This window comes from Amphibalanus amphitrite, unplaced genomic scaffold (genome assembly GCF_019059575.1).
Source record: "Amphibalanus amphitrite isolate SeventyFive unplaced genomic scaffold, NRLGWU_Aamphi_draft 001590F_arrow, whole genome shotgun sequence".
NCBI lineage: Eukaryota > Metazoa > Arthropoda > Thecostraca > Balanomorpha > Balanidae > Amphibalanus > Amphibalanus amphitrite.
Genome location: NW_024883083.1, coordinates 65,695 through 78,815, shown reverse-complemented (window position 1 = coordinate 78,815; position 13,121 = coordinate 65,695). Strand labels below are relative to the sequence as shown.

Here is a 13,121-nt window from a genome sequence, read left to right as displayed (position 1 = left end):
CCTCAATTAAGGGGGGCACTGTCGACTTTTGATCCCATTCTTTCCATGCAACGCCCATAGGGCTAATGTTAAAATGCCAAAATCAAAGGGGGCACGGTTCCCCGGTGCCCTCCCCGTTCCGCCGCCTATGGCCACGACCATGGTGGCGACTGGCGATACCCGAGTACCTACAACCAGGCACATAGCCAATGGAGGGACGACAGGGTCAGCCGTCTCTCCCTGGAGATGGACCACTTTTATTTTATTTTTTTATTTTTTGTAACTGAAAATGTGGGCCCCTCCCGAAAAATAGTGGGCCGAATCCGGGGACTTTTCGGGTTTTGGTGGGGGTATACCCTGGGCTCCGGCAAACTACAACCCCAATGAAAAACAAAAAGTTCCACCACTGATGTCAATTAATGTTCGTGCCGTTAATAAATTGGAAAAAAAAGAAAAAAAAAGATACGGCAGAACGGCTATTTTTGAAAAATGATTAAAAATACTTTTGTGCTGTTATGACACATAAAACGCTTATCAGAATGTTCCTCATCGTGTGATAAAGCAATATCCGTGGTCGAAAATAGCTGAGCCCCTCCCAATTTCCAACCATCGACCTCATAAGCAAAGGATGTAAGCGTAATCCTTAAGGGTGACTTTCCCATACATATCCGTACATATGCGTCCTTATGGAAATCGGTAGTGTGGCGATTGGCGACGCGCGCGACATCTGTGTGGCGACCAAGTGGCGACTGTGGCGACACCTGGTGGCTGCTTTTCTGCTGTATGTAGGCATAGGGGTTTTGCCAGATATGGTTCCTACTGCTACACAACTATGTTGACCCAATACTAGAAAGTTATTTTGCCGGTAAAAGGCTAGCAAATTGAAAGTCAATTTATAAAATTGCTTATTAATGATAACAAGAAAATAATAAAGAAGTTTTGATTGAATATTTATTAAAATATCCAACCGTGAAACTATATTCTGGTAGGTTTAGTAGAAATTAGTCCGTGCAACCTTTAGGGCCTTGTTTATGTTTATCCTTGATTTCTTTTTATCTTGATAGTTGGTAATTTGTATTTATCATGATTATGACCAGGACTACGCGCACCGTAGTAAGTACCATTTATACGTTTCATATATGTTTGTATCTAGTTTCCTTATTCGGATTTGTTTGCTATTGTACGCCTACCTAAACGCCGTGTATTCGATCGAAAGTATTCGTTATAAGCGATAATATGTACAGTGTTTTTAATTTTGTATTATGTTTCAGGATGAAATTTGTACTGAAAATTGAACGCAAATTATTCATCACGGTGCCAACGTTCGTTTACGTTACATTTCATCTACGAGCTTTAACCCGCGCCCCGCTGGGCTATTCAGCCATACGCGCCCTGCTGGGGGGGGGGGGGCAGATTCTGCCCCCCCTGTCTAACTTCCGAACCGATGGTCGTAGAAAGACGGGGAAAACGGCAATCGAAAGCTCTCAACAAGGCGGATCTTAAGAGCCCAAATTTTTTTGCTTAAGTAGGTCAGAGGTCAGGTCAAGGTCAGGTCAAGGGTACAAAATGCAAGTTTGTACAGTATCGGCCTTGCACCGTAGTTGCCGAAGAATGGACTGAGACTGATTGCCCAAAACGTGTTCTTAGACTACCAAGACAATATTCGTTGCACACAATGTCATTCAAAGGTCAAGGTCAAGGTCAGGTCAGGTCAGGTCAGGTCACCAAAAACAAAATATAGAAAAGGGCATGTGCGACACATGTTTTATGGGTCATTTTACTCATGGAATTCAATAGGCACACTCAATAAGTGATATGGACCACCTCTGGATGAATTTCAGGTCGAGGTCAGGTCAAGGTCAGGTCAAGTGAGGTCAAATTTTGAAGTTGGTTGTTAAGGCCTAAAAAGGTGTCTATCCGATGCAGTTTTTCACGGCGAATCGAATGGTGCTATTTTTGTTTCCGTACGAGGTCTAGAACTTCCAAAAAAAATCATTTTTCAAAATTTTTGTGTGTCGTGACGTCATAAAATTTCGAATAACTCCCACATTTTTGAACCGATTCTTCTAAAAATTGGTATGTGGGTGCACATAGACCACTTCTTTGACATATATTCCGGTTTTTTCGATAAACTCAAAATTTTGGATTTTATAAATATTTTCCCAAAAAAGTCAGTTTTTTGGAAAATTTTTGGCCAAAATCCAAAATTTTCAAAAAACCGAGATAGCCATTTGATAGACAAAGTAGAATCACGTATAACCTTTTTTGTTACGTCTTGATTCCTTTAAAAATGAAGATGTTAGCGGCGTTTGAAATTTTGCCGTTTTTGAGGCGAAAATGGCGAACATGACGTCACTAAAACGTCAATTTCTCAAAAATTTTCCGACGGATTTCGCTCAAATTTTCAGGGAACGTGTCAAATTGATGTATGATAAGGTACTGAAAGTTTGACGTCGCTGGCGTAACGCGTTTAGAAGTTATTGGCGAAAAACGGGAGGGGGGGCAGATTCTGCCCCCCCCCCAGCGGGGCGCGGGTTAACGTAACTCCAGACAATTTGATATACATGGAATCTCATTTACGGAAATTTAGCATATGGAAAAAATAGAAAACGAAATCAAGAAAATGAATCAAGACGGGGAAGAAACACTCGAAACGATCAAGCGGCTTCGAACGAATACAAGGCGTAGGGGAGAGTGGGGTGGGTTGTATCAGTTTTTACTCCGAGACCCATAACCTCGTAACTATCCGTGATAAACTCATTATTTCCATACCATCCCCTTCCTTGATTCTTCTGCTTTTTTGTGCAAAGTAACTTTTCCGCTACCTCTACCAGTTTTTCTTCTACGGTCTGCCGAATAGAACAATGTTTTTGATACAACTTGCCCCATGGCTTGGGTGAGTTGTATCACATGGTGGGGTAATTTGTATCACTATTTCACGTTTCAGGGAGTGTGCTTGCTACTGGTTTTGAACATAACAGCAACATTAAATGGGGTTAATACAATGTATAGGTATGCTCAAAGGCTTCACTTTATTAGACCAAACTTAGGAGTAATGCAATCCCAACGAAACATCAACAGACTAGACGCAAAAGTGGCCCGTTAAGAGCAAAGAAGCCAACACATTGTGCCGAAATGGAACGAGCATTGACTAGCTACCTACAACCGCGCGCCAGGGCTTAGCTTTCGCGATCAAAAGCAACATACCCATACATACATACATACATACATACATACATGTTACAACATACCCCACCCGGCTCTGATACAACATGTACCTAGCCGCCATCTTGGAAAAAACATCCTCGTGCTAAAAAAAAACAGCGGACAGCTGGAGAAATCCGTTTTCACTCACGCAGCCTTAGAACCTACCCTCACCACCGCTACGGAGATCTTTCAAATTCGTGCACATCTAAATGCCCAAAACACACATTTTCTTGCAACTTATTTTTTTAGAATGACATTAAAAAACACAAAATCGGCTCTCACCTCGAGACGCGTCCACTCAGCCACAAGACAGAACAGGGAAAGATGGCGCCCGGAAAACCTCGTCGGCTGGTCGTGTCGCGAGCGCCATCCATTGGATAAGTTTGGCACAATTCGCCCTGATACAACTTGAACATGATACAACTCTCCCCGCTCTCCCCTAAGTTTACCCGTAAATGCAATGCATTTATGGAATTAAGTCGTAATGACGAACACCTTTAAGTTTTGAAGGAAAAATTTGAGGATATCAGAGAAGCACATAAGGAAATTGACAAAGTCAACGATCGGTTGCTCACTGTTATAAATAGAACCGCTTCTCACGTAGTGATGAATTCCGTACTAGACGAATGTGATGCCTTTATGAAAGAGGTCGATTCAACGCTGGATTCTATCAGGGCTACATATGCCCGTCACATGCCCGAAAACGTTCCTAAACGATCAGAAGTACACGTTAAGCCTCTAGCCTCGGTTCTCGGGAAACATTCGCGAATACTCCAGTTTTCGGCAAGACTTCAATCGTTTAATGACAAAACAGTATGGAAAACAAGGCCATCTATAGAAGGTACAGTCACTCCCCCGCCGACCAATCAGAGACAGATCCTGAGTGACGTCACCCCTGATGCTCGAAAGGGGTACTCCATTCCTTTACAACGTAAAAATGACTAACTTCATTTGAAGATTGTTGGTGACACTCTACACATATCGCTCAACCATTGATGTCATTGGAAAGTCCAACTAATTTTCTAGCGATAAAAAAGAGCAGCAATATGCTTAGAAATGGCCGGTTTTGAAGATATAGACGATTTAAAAACCCTCTGCAGTTGCAGGAAAGCAACGTAAAAACGCATCGAGCTTATATTTTTACTATGAATATATCATTTTTCAGTAAGTTTTTAGATATGGTATCGATTTATTCAACAACTTTATTACAATATTTTTATTACTTGGAACTTTATTTCAAAATAATATTTTCAAAAATGGCAACTGTTGGCAAGTAGCTTTGAAGCGATTGTGGCGCGCCGCGCCATTATTGTCCTGAGGCCCCCATATGATGTCATCAAAAGTGGAGTGACATGGGCCTGATGGAAAAGACGCATATGCTCTGCGCTCTTGTTTGACCGGTCCTGCACTAGAAACAGTTAAGGGGGTCGAAGACAATTTTGACGAGATGTTTTATCGCTTAGACAAGACCGGTGATCCTAGAAAATTTGTTGATGCAATTATCCAAGAACTAAAATCCCTCAGAACTGTCCCTGAGGGAGACAGCAAAAGATTCATTGCTATGGTCGATACAATAGAGCGTTGTTGGCTAGACTTGAAGAAAATGGACCTTGCAGAGGAAATGGATACAGTTGCTATGATTAGCATGGTAGAGCAATTGTTACGGAGCGAGCGAAGCGAGCGTAGTCTTTCCTTAGATTAACGGAAATTTCTGAGTAGGGTAAGGGCGGGTAAGAGTACGCGGGCGATAAGAGTACGCATCAGCTGTTTCGGTTGCTTAGCAACGCGGGTTTGTCGAGTTCATGAAGTGACATGAAGCCGCCAGTGCGTGCATGTCACCAACGGAACGTGGGCGTTGAGCGGCGACGCTGTTGAGGCGATGAATATTATTTTCGAGCGTTATGATATTATTATGATATGGTACAATAATTTTGATACTTGGCAGTTGAGATAAGGTACATTTCCGTGATTGTTGTGGGAAACTTGTGAGGTTATCTGGGGAAATACTGTACAGTGCAATATTCTGTTTGCGAAGTTTTGCACAACGTTTCGGGGTTGTTTTGTGCGCGAATTGCATGTACGGTAAGAGGACGCACTGTTCAGGAGGGTAAGAGTACGCAGAATTATACATAAAATTGAATATACAGAAATATATAATTATTTATCTATCGCTCAATGACGTTTGTTTTGTAGGTATATCATCAATGAAGCACTGTGATGCAGATGCGTACCCGAAATTCTTCCAAATACGAGTTATTCTCCTTTTTGATTGTGCATTTTTTAAGAAACACTCGACATGATTATTTCCTGATTTATAGACTTGAAAGATTTATTTTATGTTTTTCTTTTTGGATACTTGAATTAACTTAAAGGGACCCTCCCACCTTCAAAAATGTTAATGAATTGGCATGAAAGTGATGTCGCTCGGTTCAGAAAGAGCAAAAACGAATATCTACCAAATTTCATCGAAAAATATTCACCGGTTTTCAAGATATTACTTTTACTTTTGTTTACTTTTTGGGATCTCCGCTGTTCCTAGCGACTTTATTTGAAAGTGCGGCATTTGTTGCGCGCAAAGCAGCATATACCACCGCGTGCTACTAAACGTTTTAGTCAAACATTTAACGGACGTTTGAAAGCCTGATGACGTCATCAGATTCCCGTAATGGTTAAGAGATAGGGACTACGCTGGTCCCACCCTGCAAGTAAAGGGAAGAAATTTCTTGAACACCATAAAGCTGCGGGGGTTGCAACCAGGATAAATGGTGGTTTCTGAGCCTGGCCGCAAACTTGGCTATCTCAACTCATAACTAATGTTAAGGTGGGAGGGTCCCTTTAAATGCCTTCTGAGTTTGAAGTTAAGCATTTGGACAGTGCAAGCTGCATAGGTGTGTGTTCATATGCTTGCGTACTCCACCCGCCTGGCGTGCGTACTCTTACACACCCCATATGGTAAGAGTACGCAAGTGCAACGGTTCAGAAAATGTCAGTTTAGACCACTTCCATTTACGCTGTCGTTGCCCCATGGGTTGATGGCTAATTCAATGAACTTTAATATTCCCTATTTGCGATTTCTTTCCTTCAAATATTAAACAAATGAGAGCAAGAAATCCACTAAGTGCGTACTCTTATACAACTTCACCCTATGGGCGGCCGGCCGGCCGGCCGGCCGGCCGTGGTCACGATTCTGCGACGCTTATATCTCAGCAACCACTTGACCGATTTACACGCGGTAATTTTTGTAGGGTAGCTTCATTCCTTCTACCAAGTATTGGACTATTCCCGATGCATGTGGGTGACCCCTTGTGCACGTGCCACGTGCAAAACGAAGAGGTGTCACTTTTGTAATTGTTGCAATATCTCGGTAACTACTTGGCCGATTGCGCTGAAAGTTGGCATGAAGGTAGGCACCCACTAGGCAATGCATATCCATGTGCCAGAATTGAGGTGCTGCTGCACGTGCGCACGTGCAGGGGTCGATTCCAGATCTCGAGAACGGCTGGACCGATGGCGCTCAAATTTGGCACATGGTTAGGGACCGGTTAGTAGGGTGCCGTGTAAAAGTCAGTTGGGACCCTTTTTGCACGTGCGCACGTGCAGGGTGCCGCTTCCAGATCTCGAGAACGGCTGGGCCGATTGTGCTCAAATTTGGCACATCGCTAGAGACCGATTAGTAGGGTGCCGTGCACAAGTCAGCTGGAGGTACCCCGTCGAAATTTCGCACGTGCAAGGCTCACCCTCTCGCTCGCTCCGTTAGTCGCCCCCACTGAACTCTATAATGTGGAATGCGCATCGGCCGCCAGATGGTGTCCAACGGTGCCGCCATGGTGTGTCGTTTCGGGAACTAGCGAATGAAGTTTAGTACCGCCGTTCACCAGTGGATGGCGCTAGCTGGTAGTTTCGGCGAAAACTCCGTCTGAGATGTTTGAAGGCTTCCCTTAATCCCTTGTTCAAACATGGACCCCGTCAGCCCCGCAGAGGTATTTGTCCAGTGTACACCGCACCTGAGGACGGGTCAGCTGAGGGAGGGGAGTCACTATTGTGGCCTGAGGAATGCCGCGCCGGTCGGGGGACGGAGTCGGGAGAAGGGGGAGGGAGGCAGCGCCGTTCTTGCGGTGACGGGCTGGCTTGTCGCCTCAGCCTGGCTGGCTACGCTCAGTCGGCGAGGCGCTGCGCATGACCCGGGAGCAGCTGAGAGTCGATATAGACAATTTGCTCGTTTGTAAGCACAAACACTTGGAATGTTGCTGGTGCAGAATTTTAGCATAGGGACGATGTTTTTTTGTGCCAAATTTTGTGTAGGTAGGTACATCTAGGGAATTTGTAGAAATTTATTGTGACAAAGTTTCCAAAAAATCGGTCCAATTTTTTTTAAGATATCGAGGTTTTAGTGACGTCATGATTTGAGTTTTCGACAAAAAACGACACATGTTAAAAAAATCATGGGTATAAAATCACAGAATAGACATAGGTACAGACATGCCGTAAACGTCATTGGACTGCCAATACCTACCATGAACAATCAAATTGCCATCTGCCATCCTCGATTTTTGATTACCTATCGTTACGGAGCGAGCGAAGCGAGCGGAGTCTTACGTAGAATAACGGAAATTTCTGAGCATGAGCGGCCGGCCGTGGTCACGATTCTGCGACGCTTATATCTCAGCAACCACTTGACCGATTTACACGCGGTAATTTTTGTAGGGTAGCTTCATTCCTTCTACCAAGTATTGGACTATTCCCGATGCATGTGGGTGACCCCTTATGCACGTGCCACATGCAAAACGAAGAGGTGTCACTTTTATAATTGTTGCAATATCTCGGTAACTACTTGGCCGATTGCGCTGAAAGTTGGCATGTAGGTAGGCACCCACTAGGCAATGCACATCCATGTGCCAGAATTGGGGTGCTGCTGCACGTGCGCACGTGCAGGGGTCGTTTCCAGATCTCGAGAACGGCTCGACCGATTACGCTCAAATTTGGTACACAGATAGGGACCGCGGTTAGTAGGGTGCCGTGCACAAGTCAGTTGGGAGTCAAGTCGTTCCCGGCGCCAGAATAGCAGTTTTCATTTTTCCCCATTGACTTATGATGGTGGGGTCACGAAAATGACCTGACCTCATATGACCTTTAGGAAAAATCCGAGATATACAAGTTGTGAGACTCAAAATGGATACTAGATCCTGCAAATTGGGAATGCAAATGGGAACAAATTTGGCACCTCTTCTTTTTGTATTTTGCACGTGCAGTGGGGGTCACTCACATAGATCAAGAGTATCCGACCTTTGGTAGAAGGGATGCAGCTACCCTACAAAAATTACCGCAAGACAATCGCCCAAGCGGCTGCTGAGATACGAGCCTCTCAAAATCACTACTTTTGCAAGACAGCTTGAACACCCTTGACTTTTCACGTGGCACGTGCCACGACGGTCACTGAGATATATCAAAAGTAGTCAATTACGGGGTAGGAGGGATGGGGCTACCCAGCAAAAAAAGAAAGACCGCAGGCCAATCGGTCTAGCGGTTGCTGAGATATAAGCCTCTCAAAAGCGTTACAGGCCGGGCCGGGCCGGGCTGGGCCGCTCATACTGAGATTTTTCCGTTATATTGAAAAGATTCACTTCGCTCGCTGCGCTCGCTAGCTCGTAACTACCTACTAAGTAAATGTTCAAACGGATGCCAGGAACATGTAAAACTCGAAAAAGTGAATCAAGGTCCTCAAAGATCAATGACCCTTACCTGACCTTTACGTGACCTTGGCACCCACCGTAATGTATGCCGCATGGGACGAACATCATTTGACATGCTTGGACGTTTACAACACAAAAAAGACTGGAAACGCGCGGATAATATGATCTGACATAGGTACGCTGAATCGCGATTTCGGTCAAACATGGTCTCGAGAAAAAGGCCAGGGGTCAAAGGTCATTTGGGTCAAGTTCATGAAAGAAAAAGAGTATGTGTAAAATTGATCAACTCTTAGGTACTGAAAGTTTCGTCGCGATCGTCCGCTTTTTGAGCGAGATTATTTGCGAAAAACCGAGGGGGCGGGACGCGGGTCCATCCAACTACCCCTGAAGAAAGGCTGGGAAAACGGCAATCGAAAGCTCTCAACAAGGCGGATCTTAAGAGCCCAAATTTTTTGGCTTAAGTAGGTCAGAGGTCAGGTCAAGGTCAGGTCAGGGGTACAAAATGCAAGTTTTTACAGTATCGGCCTTGCAACGTAGTTGCCGAAGAATGGACTGAGACTGATTGCCCAAAACGTGTTCTTAGACTACCAAGACAATATTCGTTGCATACAATGTCATTCAAAGGTCAAGGTCAAGGTCAGGTCAGGTCAGGTCACCAAAAACAAAATATAGAAAAGGGCATGTGCGACACATGTTTTATGGGTCATTTTACTCATAGAATTCAATAGGCACACTCAATAAGTGATATGGACCACCTCTGGATGAATTTCAGGTCGAGGTCAGGTCAAGGTCAGGTCAAGTGAGGTCAAATTTTGAAGTTGGTTGTTTAGGTCTAAAAAGGTGTCTATCTGATGCAGTTTTTCACGGCAAATCGAATGGTGCTATTTTTGCTTCCGTACGAGGTCTAGAACTTAAAAAAAAATCATTTTTTTTTTCAAAAATTTTGTTTTTCGTGACGTCATAAAATTTTGAATAACTCCCACATTTATGAACCGATTTTTCTAAAAATTGGTATGTAGGTGCACATAGACCACTTCTCTCACATATATTCCTTTTTTGATGCACTCAAATTTTTGGATTTTGTAATTATTTTCCCAAAAAGTCAGCTTTTTGGAAAAATTGGGCCAAAATCCAAAATTTTCAAAAAACCGAGATAGTCATTTGATAGACAAAGTAGAATCACGTATAACCTTTTTGTTACGTCTTGATTCCTTTAAAAATGAATATGTTAGCGGCGTTTGAAATTTTGCGGTTTTTGAGGCGACAATGACGAACATGATGTCACTAAAACGTCAATTTCTCAATTTTTTTCCGCCGGATTTCGCTCAAATTTTCAGGGAACGTGTCAAATTGATGTTTGATAATGTGCTGAAAGTTTGACGTCGCTGGCGTACCGTGTTTAGAAGTTATTGGCGAAAAACTGGAGGGGGGCAGATTCTACCCCCCCCCCCCAGCGGGGCGCGGGTTAACCCTATTCCTGGCGGGGGGGGGGGGCCTCAGGAGCCCCCCCCCTGAGGTTTTTTGGTTATTTCTCCCAAACGCTTTGAGCTAGAAAGCTCAAATTTTCTGACTTTTCCTAAAAGGCTTTTACGCAACATTTTTGAAAATTTTGAATTGATCTAACCTCAGGTCAGGTCACCAGAGGCGGTTTGGTGACCCTACCTCAGAAAAGTTTGCATTCACGCCAGAGCTAGAGTTTTTGACCGATCAATTTCTTCTCTTCAGGCTTTAGTTAGGGTACCAGTATGTGCAATTTGTATATCTCAGAATTTTCATATCTGTGACCTGAGGTCAGGCCAGACTCGTAACCTTTACATTGCAAGCCTATGGGAAAATATTGAAACGCCTCCTGTTTCGTGTAAACGAGTCAAAACCACCCAGTTCTTTCAGTAATTATTATGAAAGATTATCTCATCGGTGATAATCCTGGTGCCGCTAATTGACAGGGGTACCGGCAAAGGTCATCTGAGGTCATGTGACGTCATAAATCGTTTTTCTGTCAATAAATCACGACATGATGGTGCTAAAGACTTGTAAGTGGTACCAAACTGCTCGCCTGGTCAAGGCGCGTCGTTTGGTATGCAGCATGACCATACCCCACAACCTCATTGATGAATGACCTGACCTTGACCTCAGGTCAAATTTCAAATTGACCTGTGAAGGTCATCACATACTTATTTCGCATCGCCTCGGCGAGAGCAACAAAAAATGTATTGGTTTTATGTCTCTATGTTTCTTAGTTTAAAAGTTATATAGGTAACTAATTCCAAAACATTTTATCGTTGATGACCTCTGGTGACCTCAATATTGACCTGACCTGAAAATATTTATGTAAAAGTTGTAGATCTTTAAACGACCTATCAAACACCGTTCACCGTTTGTCGCTGCGATGTGTAGTTTTTGAGATCTGAAGGGGGGCCGAATCGGCCCCCCCCCCCGCCAGTTTCTTGTCCCGGCGGAGCCCGCCAGGAATAGGGTTAAAACACTTAAATAAAGTCATGATATGAACATATTTGCTGTTAAAGAGATTTTTGTAGATTTAGTCCATATAACAGTGTTCGCCACGGGCCGCAAAATCCCAGTCCAGCCCGACCCAGGCCCATGGGTTGACAGCCCGGCCCAGCGCGAACCCATGCATAGTAAAATTGTTGAAGCCCAGCCCGGTCTAGCCCGTCCAGCCCGGACCAGCCCGTCAAAAATGAATGGATCATGGACACCAAACAGGCATTACATATGTCACCCATAGGCGCAAAGAAACAATCTTTTGGGAGCAGCATGCACAATGCACATTGCACATATATGCTTTCATTCGCTTTTTTAGTCTTGCGCGGTAATAAGCTAGTTTTTGTTTTTAGCTCAGCCGCGAACCTCCTTTACAGTCCTTGTCCCAGCCCATCCACACTCACCACAGCCCATCGATTATTTATATTTAAGGGCCCAGCCCAGCCCATGACCCAGCCCAGCCCATGACACACTGCCATATAAGTCCACTCGCCAGAAAGCCCGTCGTGAAAACGGCTATTTTTCGGCAGACTGGCTTCCGCTTCGGGTATAACTTTGAGCCATTCAGTTAGCGATGTCGATTCTACTCCGGAGTCGGAGTTAATAAGATTTTGGTGACTCTGGGTTCAACTCCGATTCTACTGTCCTGGCCTCAGACCCATTCTAATCTTGCTCCACCCCATCATTCAGATCGCAAATTCTAAGATCGATGGAGATCCTATATCGATAAAAACACGCATCGATCTAATGCGAAAATGCTCCAGACCGGTCACACGTGGAAGAGATTATACCATGGAGCAGTATGTTTTTCCTGGCGGCGTTTCAAGCTAACAGGCCGGTTACCTTAGTGTTCGTGCAAGTATCTCTATGTAGGAGACGAGAATTGTTGACTTCACGTGTGAAACGTCAGAAATTAGTGAAAAGCCTGTGTGAATACCACCGTCACTTATTTTTCTTCTCAGTAGCAGTAACCTTGGCAGTAACAGCGGGAGGTCTGGGAGAGGGTCAAAGCGTCCAACCCTTCCGGCGCCCGTGCCTTCGCTATCGCTTTCAGGAACACGCGCGCGGCCGCTATTGTGCGCCCGTCAAACCCAGCCCGCCCTTTGACAGCGGGCGGGTCATCAGCGGTCCGCCCGCGTCCCTTCCTGTGACGTCACTACGGTCCTGGAACGCAAGCGAAGCGTAGCCCAGCGGTGCATTGTTGTCATTGTTGTGGGTACATAGGCATTAAAAACAATCAGCTCTGCTAGCATCATGTCTCTCTCGTCCAATGGTGTAGAATGGTGTGTAATTTGACCTCCAAAGACCAAAGATGAGCATTTTTTAAGGTCGAGCTCATGACCTGACCGGTAAAACTCATGTGGCATCCCAATCGATTGCCTATTGTAAAACTGAACGCATTGCAGCTGTTTTTACCGTTCTTCCACGTCTCTTGCGCATGTCAGATGTCAGTTATCCAAAAGTGCTTTTTTCGACTGCTTAACCCTCGACGGACGCCGCCACAAGGAGGGGGGGGGGGGGGTATGCAACCATCCACTAAGGTTTTTCGCGAATAACTCGCGTAAAAAGCGGCCGATCGCGACGAAACTTTCAGTCCCTCGCATTGATCAATTTTACACCTACCCTGAAAATTTCATGACCTTGACCCAAATGACCTTTGACCTATGACCTATCTTTCCGAGACCATGTTTGGCCGGAATCGCGATTCGGCGTATGCCGGCTCACATTAGCCGCGCGTTTGCA

General features: G+C 44.7%; 1 long non-coding RNA gene across 1 annotated transcript in view; it reads left to right on the top strand.

Moving 5' to 3' along the window:
• Positions 1-1,043: 1,043 nt before the first annotated feature.
• The window catches only part of LOC122374033, a 53,705-nt gene continuing 41,627 nt past the window's right edge, over positions 1,044-13,121 (top strand). Inside the window, exon 1 of the long non-coding RNA XR_006255141.1 lies at positions 1,044-1,092. This is a non-coding gene — a long non-coding RNA (uncharacterized LOC122374033). The remainder of the gene's footprint in view (positions 1,093-13,121) is intronic.